The sequence below is a fragment of the Pseudonaja textilis genome, chromosome 2, assembly GCF_049901715.1.
Source record: "Pseudonaja textilis isolate UNSWEBS1 chromosome 2, rPseTex1.2, whole genome shotgun sequence".
Classification (NCBI taxonomy): Eukaryota; Metazoa; Chordata; class Lepidosauria; order Squamata; family Elapidae; genus Pseudonaja; species Pseudonaja textilis.
In genome coordinates, this window is record NC_141991.1 from 247,153,898 (window position 1) to 247,172,896 (window position 18,999).

Here is an 18,999-nt window from a genome sequence, read left to right on the forward strand (position 1 = left end):
TGTTGAAGTCGTATTTCGGGCAATCAAGTTTGGTACGGTTAACCTTGAGTTTGTATCCATTGTGTGCCCTTGTGTTGTTATGGTTGAAGCTGAAGTATTCACTGACAGGTAGGACATTGCAATGTATAATTTTATGTGCTATGCTTACCTCGAACTGAAGGTGGTGTAGTCCTAGGTTTGCTAGGTCTTAAATGTCAGGCCTGGTGGCATAAGGTATTCTGCTACGATATAATAAAAAGGGACACGGCTCACTTAATAACGGCAATACCTAGCAATGGAAATTCTTGTCCCAGTTGTAAGTCGAGGATTACTTACATATGTCTTGAAGTTTGTTTTGTGAATTCACCACCTTGTTTCATGAACCACGACTGAGGTTTAGCCACTTGGCTTGTTTGCATTTGCCGCCTATAATAACAAATCGTCGTTTACAAATCCTGCAGCTTTAATGAGGATTAAAAGTGACTCCACAAAGCATCTTTTCAAAACAGTTTTCTTTGGGGGGGGAGAGGGGAACTATTCTCGTAAGCGACATAACAGAAAGGGAGCTCTGCAGAACTTCAACATATGTTTTGCAAATGTGTATTTCTAAGTCAACAAAATAACATCAAGCCGTCTGTCAGAGATTATTAACTAGAAAAGCTAAATAAAACTTCAGGGAGCTATACTCAAAAATACAGTATAATGATGACAAAATGATTTCCAGGCGCACTCAATATCAATGCAGGTAGTCCACGGTTTATGACCCCAACTTAGCCTAAATTTCTGTTGCTAAGCAAGACAGTTATTAAGTGAGTGCTGCCCATTTTACAACCTTTACAACATTTAGTAACACTGTTGTTAAGTGAATCTGGCTTCCCCACTGACTTTGCTCATCAGAAGGTTGCCAGGGCACTGCGACCGCCGTAAATACGAGTTAGTAGCAAGCCAAGCGTCTGAATTTTGATTACAGGACCACAGGGTGCTGTGATGGTCGTAAGTGTGAAAAACAGTCATAAATCAGTTTTTCAATGCCATTGTAACTTCGAATGGTCACTAAACAAATGATTGTAAGAATCTGTAGACAGATTCCGGTCAGATGTGGAAAGTAGATTTTCAAGCTTTCATATTGGACTTAACTTGGGAGTGGTGTTGTGATGACCCGAGGCATGTCACAAAAGCAACAAAGTCACAAAAGTAGGTAAAGTCCCTTTAATTACTCCAACTTGGCCCCCAATGTGCAGTTATCATCGGCTGGAGAAAAAAATTGTCCCAAGAACAGCTTTTAAAGGGAAGAAATTCAGTCCAAACCAAAAGTACATAAACATTATAAACAAAAACCAACACAAACCACGCTGCAGCAATTAACAAGACAGGGCAGGATAAGGGATTGCAGACACACAGTTGGGAGGACCCCAGAACCCAGATAAGCCTTGTCAAAGAAAGATAATGCAGGCTTTGCTTCCAGCAAGGTGCTGTGCGCAAACACTTTTTTTATCCTGTTTTCCCAGCTGCAGCTAATGAAGGGAATCGGGGCCCTTTTCTCCCCCATAACCCATGTTGCTCCCTTATCCGTTCCTCCCTGCGTGCCCTAGGATGAAGGAGGAGGGGCCTGGGTCTTCCTCTGAATGCCCAGCTGGACTGCGCCCTTCCCCAGTTTCCTCCACAGCCAGCGGAGCTACACTCCCACTCACTCCCTGTCAGCTGTTCGACCTCCCCCTTGGAATCAGATTCCAACAGGGGCATGACAGGTGTGGTGGCCCAGAGGTGGAGCTCTCGCCTCACGATCAGGAGGCGGTGAGTTTGATCCTAGGTAGAAGCAGATATTTTTCTCTCTCTCTGGGCAAAATGAGAATATATCTGCCAAACAAAACTCCACATCGGTGTCAGGAAGGGCATCTGGCCAGTAAGTACTCTACTAGTTCCATTCAGTTACCCAGAGTCCACCCTGCAAGGGATTATGGGGTCATTAAATGATGATGGTGATATTGGATTTATCTTGGGTTGGCTCCAGATGGACTTGTTCTCACTTCTAAAGCCACACCAGCATTTAATTCCAGTTTGTAAAAAAAAAAGGGGCGAGGGGGGAGGAATAAACTGTGCCTATATGCAGATGCCTGAAAGAAGAAAAACGTTCTTCATTTCTCACACAGAAAAGTGAACTTAACCAAGGAAGGCTAATGAGATTAAGGCTGATGTAATTCCTGATGTCATTGTGTAGACTGCAGCCGCTCAAATGGGATCAGAAATCTTGTAATCTGGGGGATTCCCACAGGAAATCCGTGTGGCAGTTTTAGACTTGCCTGATGTCAGGAGAGCCAGTGTTAAAAAGGGAAGGCTGCCTCACAGATTATCTAACCGAAGGATTTTCTGCGTCTTTCCAACACTTATTACTTTTATCTTTTTTTTAAAAAAAGTGTCAACTCCAATTTACACTTTATAGCAACGGCTGCCATCCTGAATTGCAGGTGGAAAGTAATTTTTGCTAAACCTCTATACGTTTATTAAAAACTTTAATTTGTGTTTCAAACAACACCATTACTTGGTTTGGGTTAAAAAAAGGTCCAGAACATTTTTTTTTCTTTCATTCACTGTCTTTCGGATTTTAAACCTGATCCGTATATATTTCTGGGATTAGGTTTACTGACTTCTAAATGTTTTTTTTAGATGATTTGGGCATTTCTAAAGATCAATGTGCTAAAGAGAGAGAAAGACAGTGCCCATTAAATTCCATTAAGCCTCACTTTCTCCTGTTGAGCTTAAATGTACACAAAGACAGCAAATAAATAAGGAAACCAAATACAGTTAAATAAAGCATTTTTGGTGCTTAGAAGAGGCATGGAGGCCCACCTCCTCAGCCAGATCTTTGCTGAATGAAATAATAGCCCTTGGGTCTCTTTTTGCCAGACTCTTTTCCTTCCTTCCTTCCTTCCTTCCTTCCTTCCTTCCTTCCTTCCAACTCATAAAATATTCCTATGCCTGTTTTAGTAGTTGCCATAAAAAAAGGGTGGGGGGAGGAAGGAAATCTGGAAGGTGCAGCAGTTTGAAAACAAAAGTACATTCCAACTCTTACCTTTAAAAGATTGTAACTAAAATACCAGGGCTTTTTTCCCGTGAATATATTTAACTGGAGAACGTGAATGATGACACCCAGCCTGTGAACATGCTCAATTGGAGAATCTGGTTTATGGGGGGGCAGAGAGAGACAGGGTCACAGGTGACTGTAAATTACATATGCCAGAGTTGGCTTCTTACAGGGCAATGCCAGTTTGTCACCTCTAATAAATCCTTTGAAGTTTGTTGAAGTTTGGCTCAAGAATCATGATTTAATTAGGGTGATTGTTGGAATCCTAACACCTTCCTTCCTTCCCACCACCACCCCCAACATTATCCTGATTTCAAAAATTGCCTCCCAGCCACAAATGGCTTCTTGAGTCTTCCCAGGAAATACAGGTAATCCTTGACTTACAACCATTTGTTTAGTGACCGTTCAATGTTACAATAGTACTGGAAAAAAGTGACTAATGGCTGTTTTTCACACTTATACTCTTTGCAGCATCCTCATGGTCTTGTGATCAAAATTCAGGCCCTTGGCAACTGGCATTATGACCGTTGTACTGTCCCAGGGACATATGGGTCACCCTTGGTAACCTTTCCGGCTGGCTTCTGACAAGCAAAATCAACAGGGACAGCAGATTCACTTAATAACCTCATGATTCACTTCTCTAAAGTGATCTGTTTTAACAACTGTGGCAAAAGAGGCCATAAAATAGTCAATTATCAGCTGCTGTCCCAAATATCTGTCTGAACTTTGGCCAATGCATTTATGATAAAATGGTTCTGTAAATAAGCAGCATATCTCTGGTTTCCCTCCATAAGGAAATGAACCTAAATTGTCTTTTTGTGCACAAATAACTTGTTGTAGTTTTGCAAAAGCACACAACAAGCCCACAACCAAAACAAAGAATTAGCAATCTGATACTTCCTTTACAAATTAGAACCTTGATACAATTAGATTCCTATAAGCATGTAAAGTTGTTTAATCAGATTTTTAACAACAGTGGCTTTATATATATGCAAAATACTACTCATACATCATCACAAAATCTCCAGAACCGTAAAGCCTAGAAACTTGAAGTTTGGCACGTATGTTCCTCTTGGCTTCTAGGTGCTCACTAAGGAATTTTCGAAATGACCATCAGAGCATAATTAGTATTTCCTATATTATTATTATTAACATGCTCTGATGCTAAGGAGTTCTACTCCCCCTCCCCACCTGAAAAGAAATCTATTCCAAATGCAAAACATAAGCAGAGGACTTTCAGTTTCAGTTTTAGTTTCACTGCACCAAGCAGCCAGAACAGTTGAGCTAAGCCATGTCCAGGCTCCTTACTGTCTCCTTCTTGCACACATAGCAAATACTGCTTCAGTTTCCAAACAGCCCTCAACTCTCTCACACACTGACAGGACGCTCGCCAGATGAATACCGATGGATGCTGGTAGGCAGAGGCACAATTCCACCCCACTTATTTTCCTCCCCCAAAACTAAGCCCAATCACATAGTTTCGTAGCGAAGCACGGGTATCCAGCTAGTGTAATATAAGGCTAACGGTAACTCCGTTAAAAAGATAAATACTACAATTGTAAATTATCCAATGCAATCACCTAATTTAATTTTAATCAAGTTGACTGAACTGATTTAGTTGCTGTTGTCACACACAACAGTATGCTGTTCTGGTCCTCTATAATGCCCGTTAATGACTTTTTAAATTCCTGCTTCAACACAAGGCGAATCCTTTATGCCACAAATGCAGATTAGCAAAAAAAAAAAAAACCCATCAATTCACATAAAAAAGGCAAAACTGGTTTTGAACAAGTCTCTAGTCTGCACAAAGAGTGCTGTTGTACACAAAGAGGGAAAACAATCTGCCATCAAGATACTTCCAGGTTCCTTTAAAAAAACACACACACTACAGTGTCAGATTTTCAGACTACAACAACTAAGATTCAGGCAAAGTCGATACGGATAGTGTAATAGAGTACAGAGACCTGAGCTATCGTTTTCATTTCATTCTGGGCAGCCATCCTTGAAACGTTTAGCAGGCTCGTCAGCCTGCTAAAAAATTAGTGTATCTTGGGATCCAATGCATATAAGCCTTTTGGAAATTCATGAACTCCAGGCTGCTTCCAGAAGGAAGATCTTTGAAATCAAGGCAGCTTTTGGGATCGGCTATGCATTCGGCTGCAAACATTAAAAAAAAAAAAAAAACCAGGTTAGACAGAAGGAAAGATAGATGGAGGGAGGAAGCGAACGGGGTGAAGCTGGAAGGGAAGCGACTGTCACCTCACTAGCTGATCCCCAAATGTTCTCCAGTGGCGATCTGTTATGCCTTTCTGGCTTTTTCTACCAATGCATCCCCAGAAGATCTAGCAAGAAGCAGTCCTGACAATTCCTCCGTTCGGAGCCTTCCATCTTTCCCACAGACGTGGCTGCATGATAGGGAAAAGCAGGCTGCAGAGAATAAGATCTATGGGGCACTTACAAGGATTGTAACTGGAAAATGGACAGCGCCCGGGGAATACCTCAATCGGCCCAGATACCTTTCCTTCAGGAGCCTGAAAGCAAGGGGGCCTTGCAATCTTTCCACTCGCCTGTCAAAACGCACACGCAGAGGATGGCATGGCATGTCACCACAAGGGAGCGTTAGCTGCTTCCGGAGGCTCAAAATTTGCCTTCTCCTTTCAGCAAATCTCTCACTTCTGGTAGCCCTTGTCAAGTGTCTCTCTAGCCAGGGTGGGAAGAAGAATAGCAAGCATCCTCTCTGCCTGGTGGATATTAAAAAGGGAAAGGTCAGCCCCCATCCCTGCCATCCCAAACCCAATTGTGTGTGGAATTTGCCAGTTTCCATGTTATATCCCTGTATGAACACAGCGGGGAGGAAAAATGAGAATGGTAAATGTGCTACACACATTCCCCTTGTAAACAACTATCGCTGAGATAAGCTTCTACTGCACATTTGCAAAGCCACACGGAAATAAACAACACCCTTGGATCAGTTAAAACACCGGCACCATTCAATCCAGGCATTATTTTTTTTAAAATCTGCATTTAATAACCAAGGAATCTAGGCAGGCATAGCTTAGCTACCAAGCCTGCTGTGGGATTTTTTTTCTTTTCCTTTTCCTAATGTGCTTTCTCCTTTGGCAAAATGCAACCTCCAGAGCTTGCAAACCAGCTCCAAGCCAAATTGCAACCTTGCACACTCCATGTGCAGCACTGGATAGGGAAATTGGCGCAAAAACCGCCAGGGCCTCTGGGGGGAAAACTGAAGGGGATTACAATGGTCCAGGAACAAGTAATCCAATGGGATGAAAAGGAGAGGAGAGGAGTGGCGGACTGACCTCAAGACATTGTCTGAAAGAGAGGAGGCTGTTTTAAAAAGATTATTATTATTATTATTATTATTATTATTATTATTATTATTATTATTATTATTATTATTATTATTATTATTATTATTATTACCTGGTGATGCACAAATTGAAGACAAGCAGTAAGAAAAAATCACAAAGTACTGGGAATTTGAGCCACCTTGGAAAAAGAAATCATGTATTATCCCAATTGTAATTGGAGCCCTTGGAGCAATACCTAAAGGGCTGCCTCTCTATTTGGAAATTCTGAATTTATCAGATTTGAATACCCTGATTCAGCAAAGAACCACCCTACTTGGAACAGCTTATATCCTCTGATGGTACTTAAAACAGTTCCTAGGTCCTTGGTTAGGACTCGAGCTGTTGAGCTACCAACCGACCCCAAAGGCTGTGAATCTCACCAAAGACTAACCGTAATAATAATAATAATAATAAAATAAAATAATAATAATAATAATAATGCTGCAATTTTACCCTAAGCCCTCCAACTAATCCTACACTTTCTCAAGAATTTGCAGAATTCAAAAACAAACTCACAGCCAAAAGATGCGCCCATCCATTGCAGCACCCGTCTATTGCAATGGGGGGGAGAGATGACCAGAGCTGAGCATCACCCCACCTTTTCCTCTCCCTCCCTCCCTCCTTCCTTCCTTCCTTCCTTCCTTCTTCCTTCCCTCCACCGCCCCACCGGAGGATGGATCTCTGTGCATCGGAATGATGTGCGTTTTCTTCTCCCGGGCCAGGCCCAACCAACCGACCAACCAAGCCAGCTGGCGGGTTGCTTTTGCCGGGTTTCGCGAACCGCAAGGGACCGGCGGGGGGGGGGGCAGAGGGGGGTTGGAGAAGCGGAGAAAGCGGGGCCCGATTTTGCAAGGAGAGAAATCTGGACAACCCCCACCCCCACGCAATCGGGCATGCCCAGAATCCCAAGGGTTGGGGTGGGAGGCAGGGAGAGGAAGGAGACCCGCAGAGGAGCGTGTTTTATTTTTATTTATTTTTTTAAAAAGCAAAATAAACTCAGGTTGGAGGAGGAGGAGGAAGGCTGGAAAGGGGTCTGAGAGATGAGCGGAGGCTACTCTCCGGCCTCTTTTTTTTCCCCTTCTCTCCTTCCCTCCCTCCTTCCCTCTCTCTCTCTCTCCGATCCGGCTTCCGCTTCCCTGCACCTGATCCCAGGCAAGCGATCCAGAAGAGGCAACTTTGCATCCCCGCGGCCGCAAAACAAAGGGAAGCGCCGCCCGCCCCGCCCCGCCAGCCACGACAACACAGGAGCGGGGAGAGGAGGGGTGGTGGGGGGGTTGCTACTACTACCCCGGGTGCCCCACCGCAGGCGGCGGCGGGGGGCGCGCGGAACGCCTCCGTGGGAGGAAGGGAAGAAAGAGGGTTGGGGGGGGGGAAACGGACTGCACCCCTTTGGATCGCGGGGAGCCCCAACTGCCCCCCCCCATCTGGGAAAGAGGCGCAGCCACCCCGATTTGGGGGTGGGGGGGTTCACCTTGGCTCTGCAACCCCCCCAACCCCGCGCCTGCCCCCCCCACCCCGATTGGCTTGAGACCCCCCCTCCCTTCCCCCGCACCCCGAGCGGGGTTACCTACCTTGGCCGAGAGTCCCGGGAAGGAAGAGGATGGCCGGGTGCCGAGGAATCGGGAGGGATCCGGGATCAGATGCCGCCCTGGAGGGGCATGGGGGCCGAGTGGAGGTTGTTGGTGGGGGGAGCGGTGGGGGCGGCGGGAGGCCGGAGGGAGAAATCAGGGTTCGCGAGGAAGAGGAAGAGGAGGAAGAGGGGGGGGAGGGTCTCCCTTCTTCCCAGCCCCAGCAGCCCCGTTCCGACGCAACCCGGGTCCCTCTGACACAGGCGAGGAGAATGCAGGAATGTGACGTTCCCAGCTCCGCCCGGCGAGCCACGTGCATCGGTTGTATAGAGAGAGAGAGAGGGAAAGGAGGGAGACGCGCTATGGGGCTTGGGAAATGTAGTTCCATCCGGGAGAAGGAAAAGCGGAGGGGAGGGAGAGGGATAAGCCGCCTTATACCCTTATCCCGGCCTGGAGAAAGAAGGCGGCCGGGGTGGGGGGGGTGGCGGCGTGGTATTCTCCCTCTTCAATTGCGGGGTTTTGTGGCTCAGGATTGGGGACGATCTGAGTCTCCCCCAGAGCTCTTCTGCGCCCCAGGCAGAATTAAACCTGGATTGAGGGGTGGGAATGAAGCTGGCTCAGATTTGTTTAACCTAGATGTCAGCTCCCATCTCTTCACTTTGGCCCTGGGAAAGACCTGGTCTTTCTTTCTTTCTTTCTTTCTTTCTTTCTTTCTTTCTTTCTTTCTTTCTTTCTTTCTTTCTTTCTTTCTTTTTCTTTCTCTCTTTTTTTCTTTCTTTCTCTTTCTTCCTCTCTCTTTCTTTCTTTATCTTTCTTTTTTTTCTTTCTCTTTCTTTTTCTTTCTCTTTCTTTCTCTCTCTCTCTCTCTTTCTTTCTTTGTCAAACATGTGCAAGATTAACAAGTACCAGTGTGAACATAAACATGAACAAAGGGAGTAAATACAGATAAATGGGGACAGGAAGACAGGGACGGTAGGCACGCTGGAGCGCTTATGCACGCCCCCTTTAAGGACCTCTTAGGAATGGGGTGAGGCCCACGGTAGACAGTTTGAGGTTGAAGCTGTGAGGGGTTGAGGCTGTAACAAGGGAGTCGGGTAGGGTGTTCCAGGCATTGTCTCTTGTCTGTATTCCCCCTCCCCTCCCCCAGATTCCCGAATTCGTTGGTTCTCTGGCTTTTGGGAAGGGTAACTTCACAATCACATCCCCGCTGGGGAAAACAAGTCTGAGCTTCTGAGGTGTGGTTGTGTGTCTCTGAGAGCTGGAGGTTTCCCCTCGAATAAATCTTTTGTCTGAGTCTCCCTCCACCGGCTGTTGGTAGAACGTCTTACTAAACCTCCCTGTCTGGTGTGTTCTAAGGTGGGAAGAAGGGAAAACCCTTTCGCGGTTCTTCCTGGTATTTGGCTAAAAGGGGAAATTGACAGAACTCTAGTCAATTTCACCTGCTTTGAGAAAATGGAAAAAGGAAAGTCTACTTCTTTTGCCACTCAGTTGGAGAACAGGGAGGAAAGAAAGAAAGAAGGATGGGAGGGAGGAAAGAAAGGATGGACGGAGGGGAGACAGGAAGGAAGGAAAGAAAGAAGGATGGGAGACAGGGAAGAAGGAAAGAAAGGAGGGAAAGGAGAGAGGAAAGAAAGAAGGAATGGAGACATGGAGGAAGGAAAGAAAGAAGGATGGGAGAGAGGAAAGAAAGAAGGAGGGGAGGGAGGGAGGGAGGAAAGGATGGACAGAGGGGAGACAGGAAGGAAGGAAAGAAAGAAGGATGGGAGACAGGGAAGAAGGAAAGAAAGGAGAGAGGAAAGAAAGAAGGAATGGAGACATGGAGGAAGGAAAGAAAGAAGGATGGGAGAGAGGAAAGAAAGAAGGAGGGGAGGGAGGGAGGGAGGAAAGGATGGACAGAGGGGAGACAGGAAGGAAGGAAAGAAAGAAGGATGGGAGACAGGGAAGAAGGAAAGAAAGGAGAGAGGAAAGAAAGAAGGAATGGAGACATGGAGGAAGGAAAGAAAGAAGGCTGGGAGGGAGGAAAGAAAGAAGGAGGGGAGGGAGGGAGGGAGGAAAGGATGGACAGAGGGAGACAGGAAGGAAGGAAAGAAAGAAGGATGGGAGACAGGGAAGAAGGAAAGAAAGAGAGAGAGGAAAGAAAGAAGGAATGGAGACATGGAGGAAGGAAAGAAAGAAGGATGGGAGAGAGGAAAGAAAGAAGGAGGGGAGGGAGGGAGGGAGGAAAGGATGGACAGAGGGGGAGAGAGGAAGGAAGGAAAGAAAGAAGGATGGGAGACAGGGAAGAAGGAAAGAAAGGGAGAGAGGAAAGAAAGAAGGAATGGAGGACATGGAGGAAGGAAAGAAAGAAGGCTGGGAGGGAGGAAAGAAAGAAGGAGGGGAGGGAGGGAGGAAAGAGAAAAATGGAAGGAAGGGAGACAGGAAGAAAAGAAAGAAGGATAGAAGAGAGAAAGAATGGAAGGAGGGAGGGAGAGAGGAAGGATTCGAAAGGGGAAGGAAAAGAAAGGAAAATAGAAGAGTAATAGGGAGGGAGGAGCATAGTTTTACATCCTTCCTCAGACTTGAATTTTAAAAGGAAACTGACAAGATTGTGGTCAGTTTCACCTGGTTAAAAAAAGAAAAGCATATGTCGCCTTCCCTTAGCAATCCTGTAAAACAAAACAAAAGAACAGAGAAGCCATTTATTCACAAAGGCTGGGTGCAACAGAAAATTGCCTACCATCATTGTAAATTGATAGTAATATTAAATTTTACATAGCCAGCATGGCTGGCAGCTCCCAGCCACCACCACCCCGGCCGATTTTAAAAACAAAGCAGAACAGCCAATCTTAATTTAGACTAATGTGTAGTTTGAACCCAGGTACCAGGTTAAGTTTTAATACGGGCTGTGTAAATGCCAATTGGTAAGCATATCTCAGAAATAAACCCAGCTTATTTACGTGCAATTAAAAGGTGGGGAAATTTAAATTCATATACAGGGATTCTCCAATCTGGATTCTAATGTACCACAATATTGCAACCTACTCCTTCCAGTAATTGTAGCATTGATCAAGCTGTCTCAGACAGTTTTCTCATGTTCATATACCCTACCCCATCTATTTTCCTGACACATTTAATTGTACGATGCGAGTGTCTCTTCTTCCACACCCCATTCTTACTTACATTATGCAATTCTCTTAATAGCTTCTGCTACGCTGTCGGAAAACAGCAAGCTGCACAACTCCTTGGCAGAGAGAGGGGGGAAAATTCAAAGAGTTAAATGCGAAATAAATGCTATTTACCCCAAGGAGCCTTTTTAAGGAACCCTTCCACTGGCCCTGGCAGTGAATGTACTATTTCGGTTTGTTGAGGTGATGTTTTTTGAGTCAGCCTGTTGTCTTCCCTTATAGATGCATGACTCCATAACAAAAAACAAAGAAACCAGATTCTGAACTGGGAAAAACACACAACTCGCAAATTTTTGCAAAGCTGGTTTTTTTTTACTATTATTATTTTATTGATTTTTTTTTTACATGTCTCAATCAATAATAAACAGTACTGTGACACATTTTTATACAACTACATTACATATCAATATTGTCTATATGTTCTATTTCTATATTTTTGTTGTGGTTAGCCGGCAGCAGGTGTGGACGGCTGAGGAGAGCGAGGACTCAGATGAGGGGCCAGGACCATTAGGGAGTGGACTGCTGCCTTCAGAGATTGTGGGGGCTGGCAGCAGCGATGAGGAGGTTCCCGAGGAGCCTGTGCCAAGTGTGCGCACACAGGATTGATCATAGGAGAGAGCAGTTACAACAGCATGGGCAACTCGGAAGTAAGGCTGCAAGGTAATGGCCCCTCCTTCAAGAAGATAAAAGACAGGTGTGAAATGAACGTTCTTCGCAGAAGGCAAAGACGTTTTGAAACTCCAGCCTCATGGACATTCCAGTATCCTGAGTTTGTATTTAAAGATTCTTGTATTGCAAATTATTTCTTGTCTGTTATCTTTTGGCAGTCTTGCACAGTTTGGCAAGGCTTGTGCTTATCACAGCTAATTATTTTGCAGAAGCATTAAAAGGTTTCTGTTCCTTTTGGGTTGCGTTTGATTTGTTGGAAAACGCCGTGGGTCAGAACAATTTTTTACAACTATGTAATACATTTCCTTTTCTTATTTCTTTCCTCAGTCCAGTCATACCATTTTTCCCATATTGCACAGAATTCAGAATCTTCTTTTCCTTTTAATTCTATAGTCATCCTACCCATTTCCGCACACTCAAGAATTTTTTTGATTACTAGGCCTTCAAATGGTATGTGTTCTTTCTTCCAGCATTGTGCAAAGGCTATTCTCGCTGGCAAAGCTGGTTGTTTTACCTAATCAATGCAGTTTGCATTCACGGCAAGCATGGATGTTTGGAGCTAGCAAGCTGAAGGTGGAGATCAGGAAATGGTCTTCAACTTACAAGCATTTGTTTAGTGACCATTCAAAGTTAAGGCACTGAAAAAAGTGATTTATGCCTGGTCCTCGCACTTACGACCTGTAGAAAGTTAGCCCCCACCAGTCTCCTAGAAGAGTGAAATAGTTTTGGAAATATTAAAAAGGCAGAATATTATATTTCCCCTAAATGAGTGATGGAAATCTTAAGGGAGACAGAAACTCAGCTCCAGCATATCAAGCAGATATTTGGTGCCCATTAAGAAGGACTGGGCCAGCCTTTCTACAAGACAAATGACCTTCAACTCCAGGGTAATGGGATTAAAACATGACACCCCAGGATATAATGGGACTATCTAGCAGCAGGGCTCACTGCATTGCAAAATCTAAGGATATTGCATCAGCCCAAAGTTCAACCAAACTTGATTCAGACAAGCATGACCCTGCATAGCCCCATAGGAGTCTGACAGCAGACAATTCAGCAGGTTCTGGTCAGTTCTGGAGAACCGGTAGCAGAAAGTTTGAGTAGTTCGAAATATCACTTTTGACTGGCCCCGCCCACCTCTATTCTCTGCCTCCCGAGTCCCAGCTGATCAGCTGGGTCTTCTCTTGTCCCCCTACACAGGAGAACGGAGCGGGAAAGCAGGTTAGTGGGGTGGGGAGGGAATGAGGATTTTGCAATAACCTTCCCCTGCCATGCCCACCAAGCCACACCACACCACACCCACCAAGCCATGCCACGCCCAACAAGCCACACCCACAGAACCGGTAGTAAAAAAAAATTGAATCCCACACTGAGCCAATAGAATACATTTTCTTGCACAGGAACAGGAAGCTCAAGTGCAAAGCCCAAGAGAGCGTTTAAAAGCCACTCACTCCACACTCCATGTGCTTAGCTGCACCAGGACCGTGTGCTTGATGGTTCTGCTCCATCAAACCACCTTTCCAATCCGCCTCCATGTTTCCAGTGTCTTTCTCCCCACTTGGAACTGAACCTTTTGGACATTTCTCCCAAAAGACTTTTGCAGTGACTGTTGCAGTGTCCCAGGGTCATGCATTCATCATTTGCGACTTTCCCAGCTTTGGGAGAAGTTGGATTCACTTAACGACCATGTGATACACACAACATACACACGAGCCTTAATGGCGCAGTGGTTAGAGTGCAGTACTGCAAGCTATTCCTACAGCAATTTGGCAGTTTGAATCTCACCAGGCTGAAGGTTGACTCAGCCTCCCATCCTTCCGAGGTAGGTAAAACAAGGACCCAGATTATTGGGGGCAATAGGCTGACTCTGCAAAACCGCTTTCAGAGGGCTGTAAAGCACTATAAAGCGGTATAAAAGTCTAAGTGCTATTGCTATAACAACTACAGGGATTCGTTGTTATAAGTTGTGGCAAAAACAACAACAACACAGGTTGTAAAATTGGGTGCAACTCACTTCACCACTGCCTGGTGTGAGGGAAATTTTGGACCCAATTTGTGGTAAGACAAGGACTGCAAGAAACACTCTAAAAACCCAGAGTCGCTTTTTAGAATGAGTTGGGTGGCATCTAAATTTATTCAATAAACAAACAAACGAATGAATGAATGAAAATAAAATTAATAACAGAGTTGGAACAGACCTTGGAGGTCTTCTAATACAACCCCTGCTCAGGCAGGAAACCCGACACCAGTGATGGCTAACTTTTTTGTCGTCGCGTGCCGAATGCGCACGCAGGCGCATACAGACACATGCCTGCACCCATAATGCAATGCACACCCCCGCCCCCTGTGCATGTGCATGCAACCCCCCTGCCCCCTGCTCATGCACGCACAATCCCCCACATGCCACGTGCCTCTGCACATGAACAGCAGATACCCAACAATCAGCTGGCTGGTGGGAGGTGCGTGCACACATGTGCAGTGGATCTGTTCCGGGCAACGGCTTGGGTGCCAGGAAAAATGGTTCTGTGCGCCATTTCCAGCATGCGTGTCATAGGGTCGCCATCACAGCCCTATACCATTTCAGAGAAACCCCTTCTTAAAAACTTCCAGGGTTGGAGCGTTTGCAACATCTGTTCCACTGATTAATTGTTCTCCCTGTCAGGAAATTTCTCCTTAGTTCCAGGGGTGGGATTCAATTTTTTTAACAACCGGTTCTGTGGGCGTGGCTAAGTTGGTGGGTATGGCTTGGTGGTCATGTTATTGGCTGGGCGTGGCCAACTCAGTGTCACTCATATCGAGGCACGTATCTCCTCGCCTGGCCTCTCATGACTGCGGGGATGCTGCAACAGTCGTAAGTGCGAAAAACAGTCATAAGTCACTTTTTTCAGTGCCATTGTAACTTTGAACGGCCACTCCACACAAGCAAAGTACCAGCAAAGGAGGGGAAAAAAACTCCAGAGAAGTTTCTGAGACAGGAAGTCTAGTCCTGCCAAGAATGTAATAAGGGTTAACGGAGAGGCAGTTTCTGTAAGCAACACCAGAATGTTTCCTTCCTGCCTTCCTTACAGGATTAGGCTAGTAATTTCTTCTAACAACCAGTTCTCTGAACTGCTTAGAATGTTAACAACCGGATATAGCGAATAGGTGCAAACTGGTAGAATCCCACCCCTGCTTAGTTCTAGGTTGCTTCTCTCCTTGATTAGTTTCCACCCATTTTGGGGGGTGAGAGATCCTGCCTTCAGGTGCTTTTGAGAATAGAATAACATTACATACATTCGCTGACCTCTTCCAATGGGTCTGTTATGGGGTGGGGTGCCCAGTTGCTAGGTGGGTATGGCCCTGGTGGGCACGACCTAGTCAGCCTCCTGCATCATGACGGGAGAGGGGGCACACGTTTCTGTTCTCCCCAGGCTCCGGAGGCTTTCCTCTAGCCTCCAGGAGAGCAAAAACGGCCTTCCTGAGCTTCGGAGGTTGTCTGGGAGCTGGAAATGGGCCCATTTCCAGTTTTCCCGAACTTCCGCGAGGCCCGTTTTTCGCCCTCCCTGAGCCTCCGGGCGCACCCTGCATCTAAAACGGGTCGTGTGGGGACTCCTGGGAGAGGAAGGGCGTGGTGGGCGGGCCAGCCAGGAGTGGGATTTGGGGGTTCTCTGAACTGCACAGAATCAGCTACAGAACCTCCTGAACCCCTGAGAACCCCCCTGCAGCCCAGCCCCGGTTCTGTTCAAACAGAAATTCTAGAATGTTGCTGGAGTCACCACTGATAATCGGGGATCTGATTTGATACAAATTGAATCAAATCATTCATAGGATGATCAAAGCCCCTTTTCTTCATGTTCCTTGTTCGCATCCAGTTTGTTTTCTCTCGTATCTCCGCTCTTTTGTGTCGTTGTTTTTGTATGGTTCCTTGTTTTTAAATGCTTTTAACCACTTGTCAGCAGGGGGGTGGGATTGTACCGGTTTGGACCGATTCTATCGAACTGGTGGTTATGATTCTGCACAGTTCGGAGAACTGGAAAATCGTGCCCCTGGCCGGCCCCTCCCTTCTCTGCTCGCCCTTCCCCGCCCAGTCAGTCCTTATCACACATGCGCGACATCGCGCGCACGGCCAACATGGCTGACTGCATTCTCCCCTCCACCCCCCCCACAGTCCCCAGGGAAACCTTCTGGGAGCAAAAACACCCACCCAGGAGGCTTTCCTGAGGCAAAAAAACAGTGTGGGGGTGTGTGTGGGCGCTGTGCCGCTGCCCCAGGCTCCATTTTTTGCCTTCCTAGGCCCAGGGAAGCCTTCTTGGAGCAAAAATGCCCCCCCCAGGAGGCTTCTCTGAGGCCCAGGAGGGAAAAAAATGGGGGGGTTGGTGCTGCAAAAGAAGAAGAAGATGAAGAAGCCATGCCCACCCAATCACATGGCCATGCCCACCAGTCATGCCCACCTACCCTCAGCCACAGAACCGGTTGTTTAAAAATTTGAATCCCACCCCTGCTTGTAAGCTAGCTAAAGTCCCTGGAAGTCAAGTAGCATAAAAATAAAGTGTGGCAAAAAAAAATGTCTGGTTCCATCAGAAAACAGCAGAAATGCCTATTAGATAGATTGGATTCGCTTAATGACCCCATGATTTGCTTTACAGCCGTACATTCGCTTAAAAAAGTGCAGTGACTCGATTTATGACTGTTGTAAAAAGAGTCATAGAATCAATTCTAGTCGGTTGGTGCCTCGATTTACAACCGCAAATGACTCCGAGCTCTAGTTTTAGGAATCCCTGCTACAGGTAGCGCTCAACTTGCAACCACAACTGAGCCCAAAATTTCTGCCATTAAGTGAGACATTTGTTAAGTGAGTTTTGCCCCATTTTACGACTTGCCTGTTGTGGTTAGCCAGCAGTAAGTGTAGACGGCTGAGGAAAGCAAGGACTCAGATGAGGGGCCAGGACCATTAGGGAGTGGACTGCTGCCTTCAGAGATTGTGGGGGCTGGCAGCAGCGATGAGGTTCTCAAGGAGCCTGTGCCAAGTGCGCATGTGCGCAGGATTGCTCGTGGGCAAGAGCATCTACAACAGCATGGGCGATTCGGGAGTAAGCCTGCAAGGTAATGGCCCCTCCTTCAAGAAGGTAAAAGCCAGCTGTGAAACGAATGTACTTTGCAGAAGGCAAAGACGTTTTGAAACTCCAGCCTTGTGGACATTCCAGTATCTTAGTTGGTATTTGAAGACTCTTGTGTTGTAAAATATTTCTAGGTGATCTTATCTGTCATTCTTGGCAGCCTCACACAGTTTTGGCGAGGCTCGTGCTTATCAAAGTTAATTAGTTTGCAGCAGCCTTTTAACCGGGGATTTGTAAGACTCATTAAAAGGTTTTTGTTCCCTTTGGTTTGTGTTTGTTTTATTGGAAAAGGGTTTGGGTCAGAACATTGCCAGAGTTGTTAAGTGAATCATTGCAATTTTGAAGAGTTAGCTGTTAAGTGAACCTGGCTTCCAACATTTGCTTGTGAGAAGGTCACAAAAGGGGATTGCATGATCCCCGGAACGCCGCGACTGTCATAAATATGAACCAAACAGCTAAATTTTGATCACATGATCATGGGGAAAATGCTGCAAAGGCCCTAACTGGGAAAAACAGTCCATAATTCACATTTTTTCAGTGCTGTCATAGCTTTGAACCGTCCCTGAACAAATTTGTTGTAAGTTGAGGACTATCTGTATACATATTTTTACAGCTGAGCTTACAGTGGCTGGGAAAGTAGATAGATAGATAGATGGATGGATGGATGGATAGATAGATAGACAGAAGATAAAATTGATTATTAATATATTAAGAGCAGTTAGAATTGTATTTGCACAAAATTGGAAAAATGAGAAAATTCTGATAGAGGAGGAAATGATCAAGAAAATAATGGAAATGAGTGGATTAACAATGGCAATTAGAGAACACAAAGAAAAGGAGCATTATAAGATTTGGGACTTATTTTACGAATGGCTGGATAATAGAGTAAGAAATTGAAATATATTGTAATAGTAATGATAAACTATCATTTATTACTTCTGAATGAGTAATAATATGAATATAAATTAGCAAGGATTTAGATTTGTTTTTGAAAGATAATAGAGAATTTAAATTATAACATTAATGATAATATAATAATGGAGCAATATGGTATAGAATGCTGATCAGAATGGATTATAAATATAATTAAATAAGAAATGTACAATAATAAAGTGTGCGCACAAGATATAGGTACCTAACCGACATACTGTAAAATTGAAAGATAGATTTATTTGTTGTTTTTGTTGTAAAAATAAAAAAAACTTTAAAAAGAGTCAAGAATCATAAGGTACAACACTTAATGATAGTCATAGGGTACTACAAATAAGCAATCAAATCATACTAGGAAACAGTCAATAAAAATTGTAAGGATTCAAGCGATAAATTACAGTCATACAGTCACATATGGGAGGGGATGGGTGATGAGGAGATTAATAGTAATAGTAGTGCAGACTTTGTAAATAGTTGCACAGTATTGAGGGAATTATTTGATTAGCAGAGTGATGACTTTGTTTTAGACTTTGTGTCTAGTTGTTCTGGTGCGCAGGGCTCTATAGTGTCGTTTTGAGGGAAGGAGTTGGAACAGTTTATGTCCAGGATGTGAGGGGTCTGTAAGTATTTTCACAGCCCTCTTTTTGACTCTTGCAGCATACAGGTCCTAGAGTAAGAAGGGAGAGATCTACTCGCCTTACCTAGCCACCATGTGTTTTTTTCTTCTTCGCTGCTGACCTCTGGACATTCATATAAGCTGTTCCGTGCTGTGCCAATTTATGGCTGTCACGTCAACTATAAGTCTGCGCTGTTAATGGCAAAAGAGCAGGAACAATCTGAGGCCAGGACTGAGTCATCTGTTCCTGGAACAGCTGACTTCATCTTCCGCAACAGCAGTGCGGGGATCACAGATCACTCAGACAGAAATCAGAGCTTTCCAAATCTTCCCAGCTCTCGCACAGAAGTCTGGAAGATGGGAACTTCTCCAGGTCTTCTTTCTTGCCAGGAACAAAATTAAATTCCAAATAGCCTCCACTTATCACTACAATCATCATCTCCTTTTAATGACCCCTTAATCCCTTGCAGGGTGGAGTCTGGGTAACTGAAGGAAGCTAGTAGAGTGTTTACTGGCCAGATGCCCTT

The 18,999-nt window shown here is 45.1% G+C and overlaps 1 protein-coding gene across 2 annotated transcripts in view; it reads right to left on the reverse strand.

The window, feature by feature from the left end:
* Nucleotides 1-8,353, reverse strand: part of CTIF (cap binding complex dependent translation initiation factor) — a 155,401-nt gene extending 147,048 nt beyond the window's left edge. The window contains exon 1 of one of the 2 annotated variants that reach the window (XM_026714850.2): nt 8,001-8,353. The gene's annotated coding sequence lies outside the window, so the exon portion shown is untranslated. The remainder of the gene's footprint in view (nt 1-8,000) is intronic. The other variant, XM_087927526.1, reaches the window with a different exon arrangement.
* Between the last annotated feature and the right edge of the window lie 10,646 nt (nt 8,354-18,999).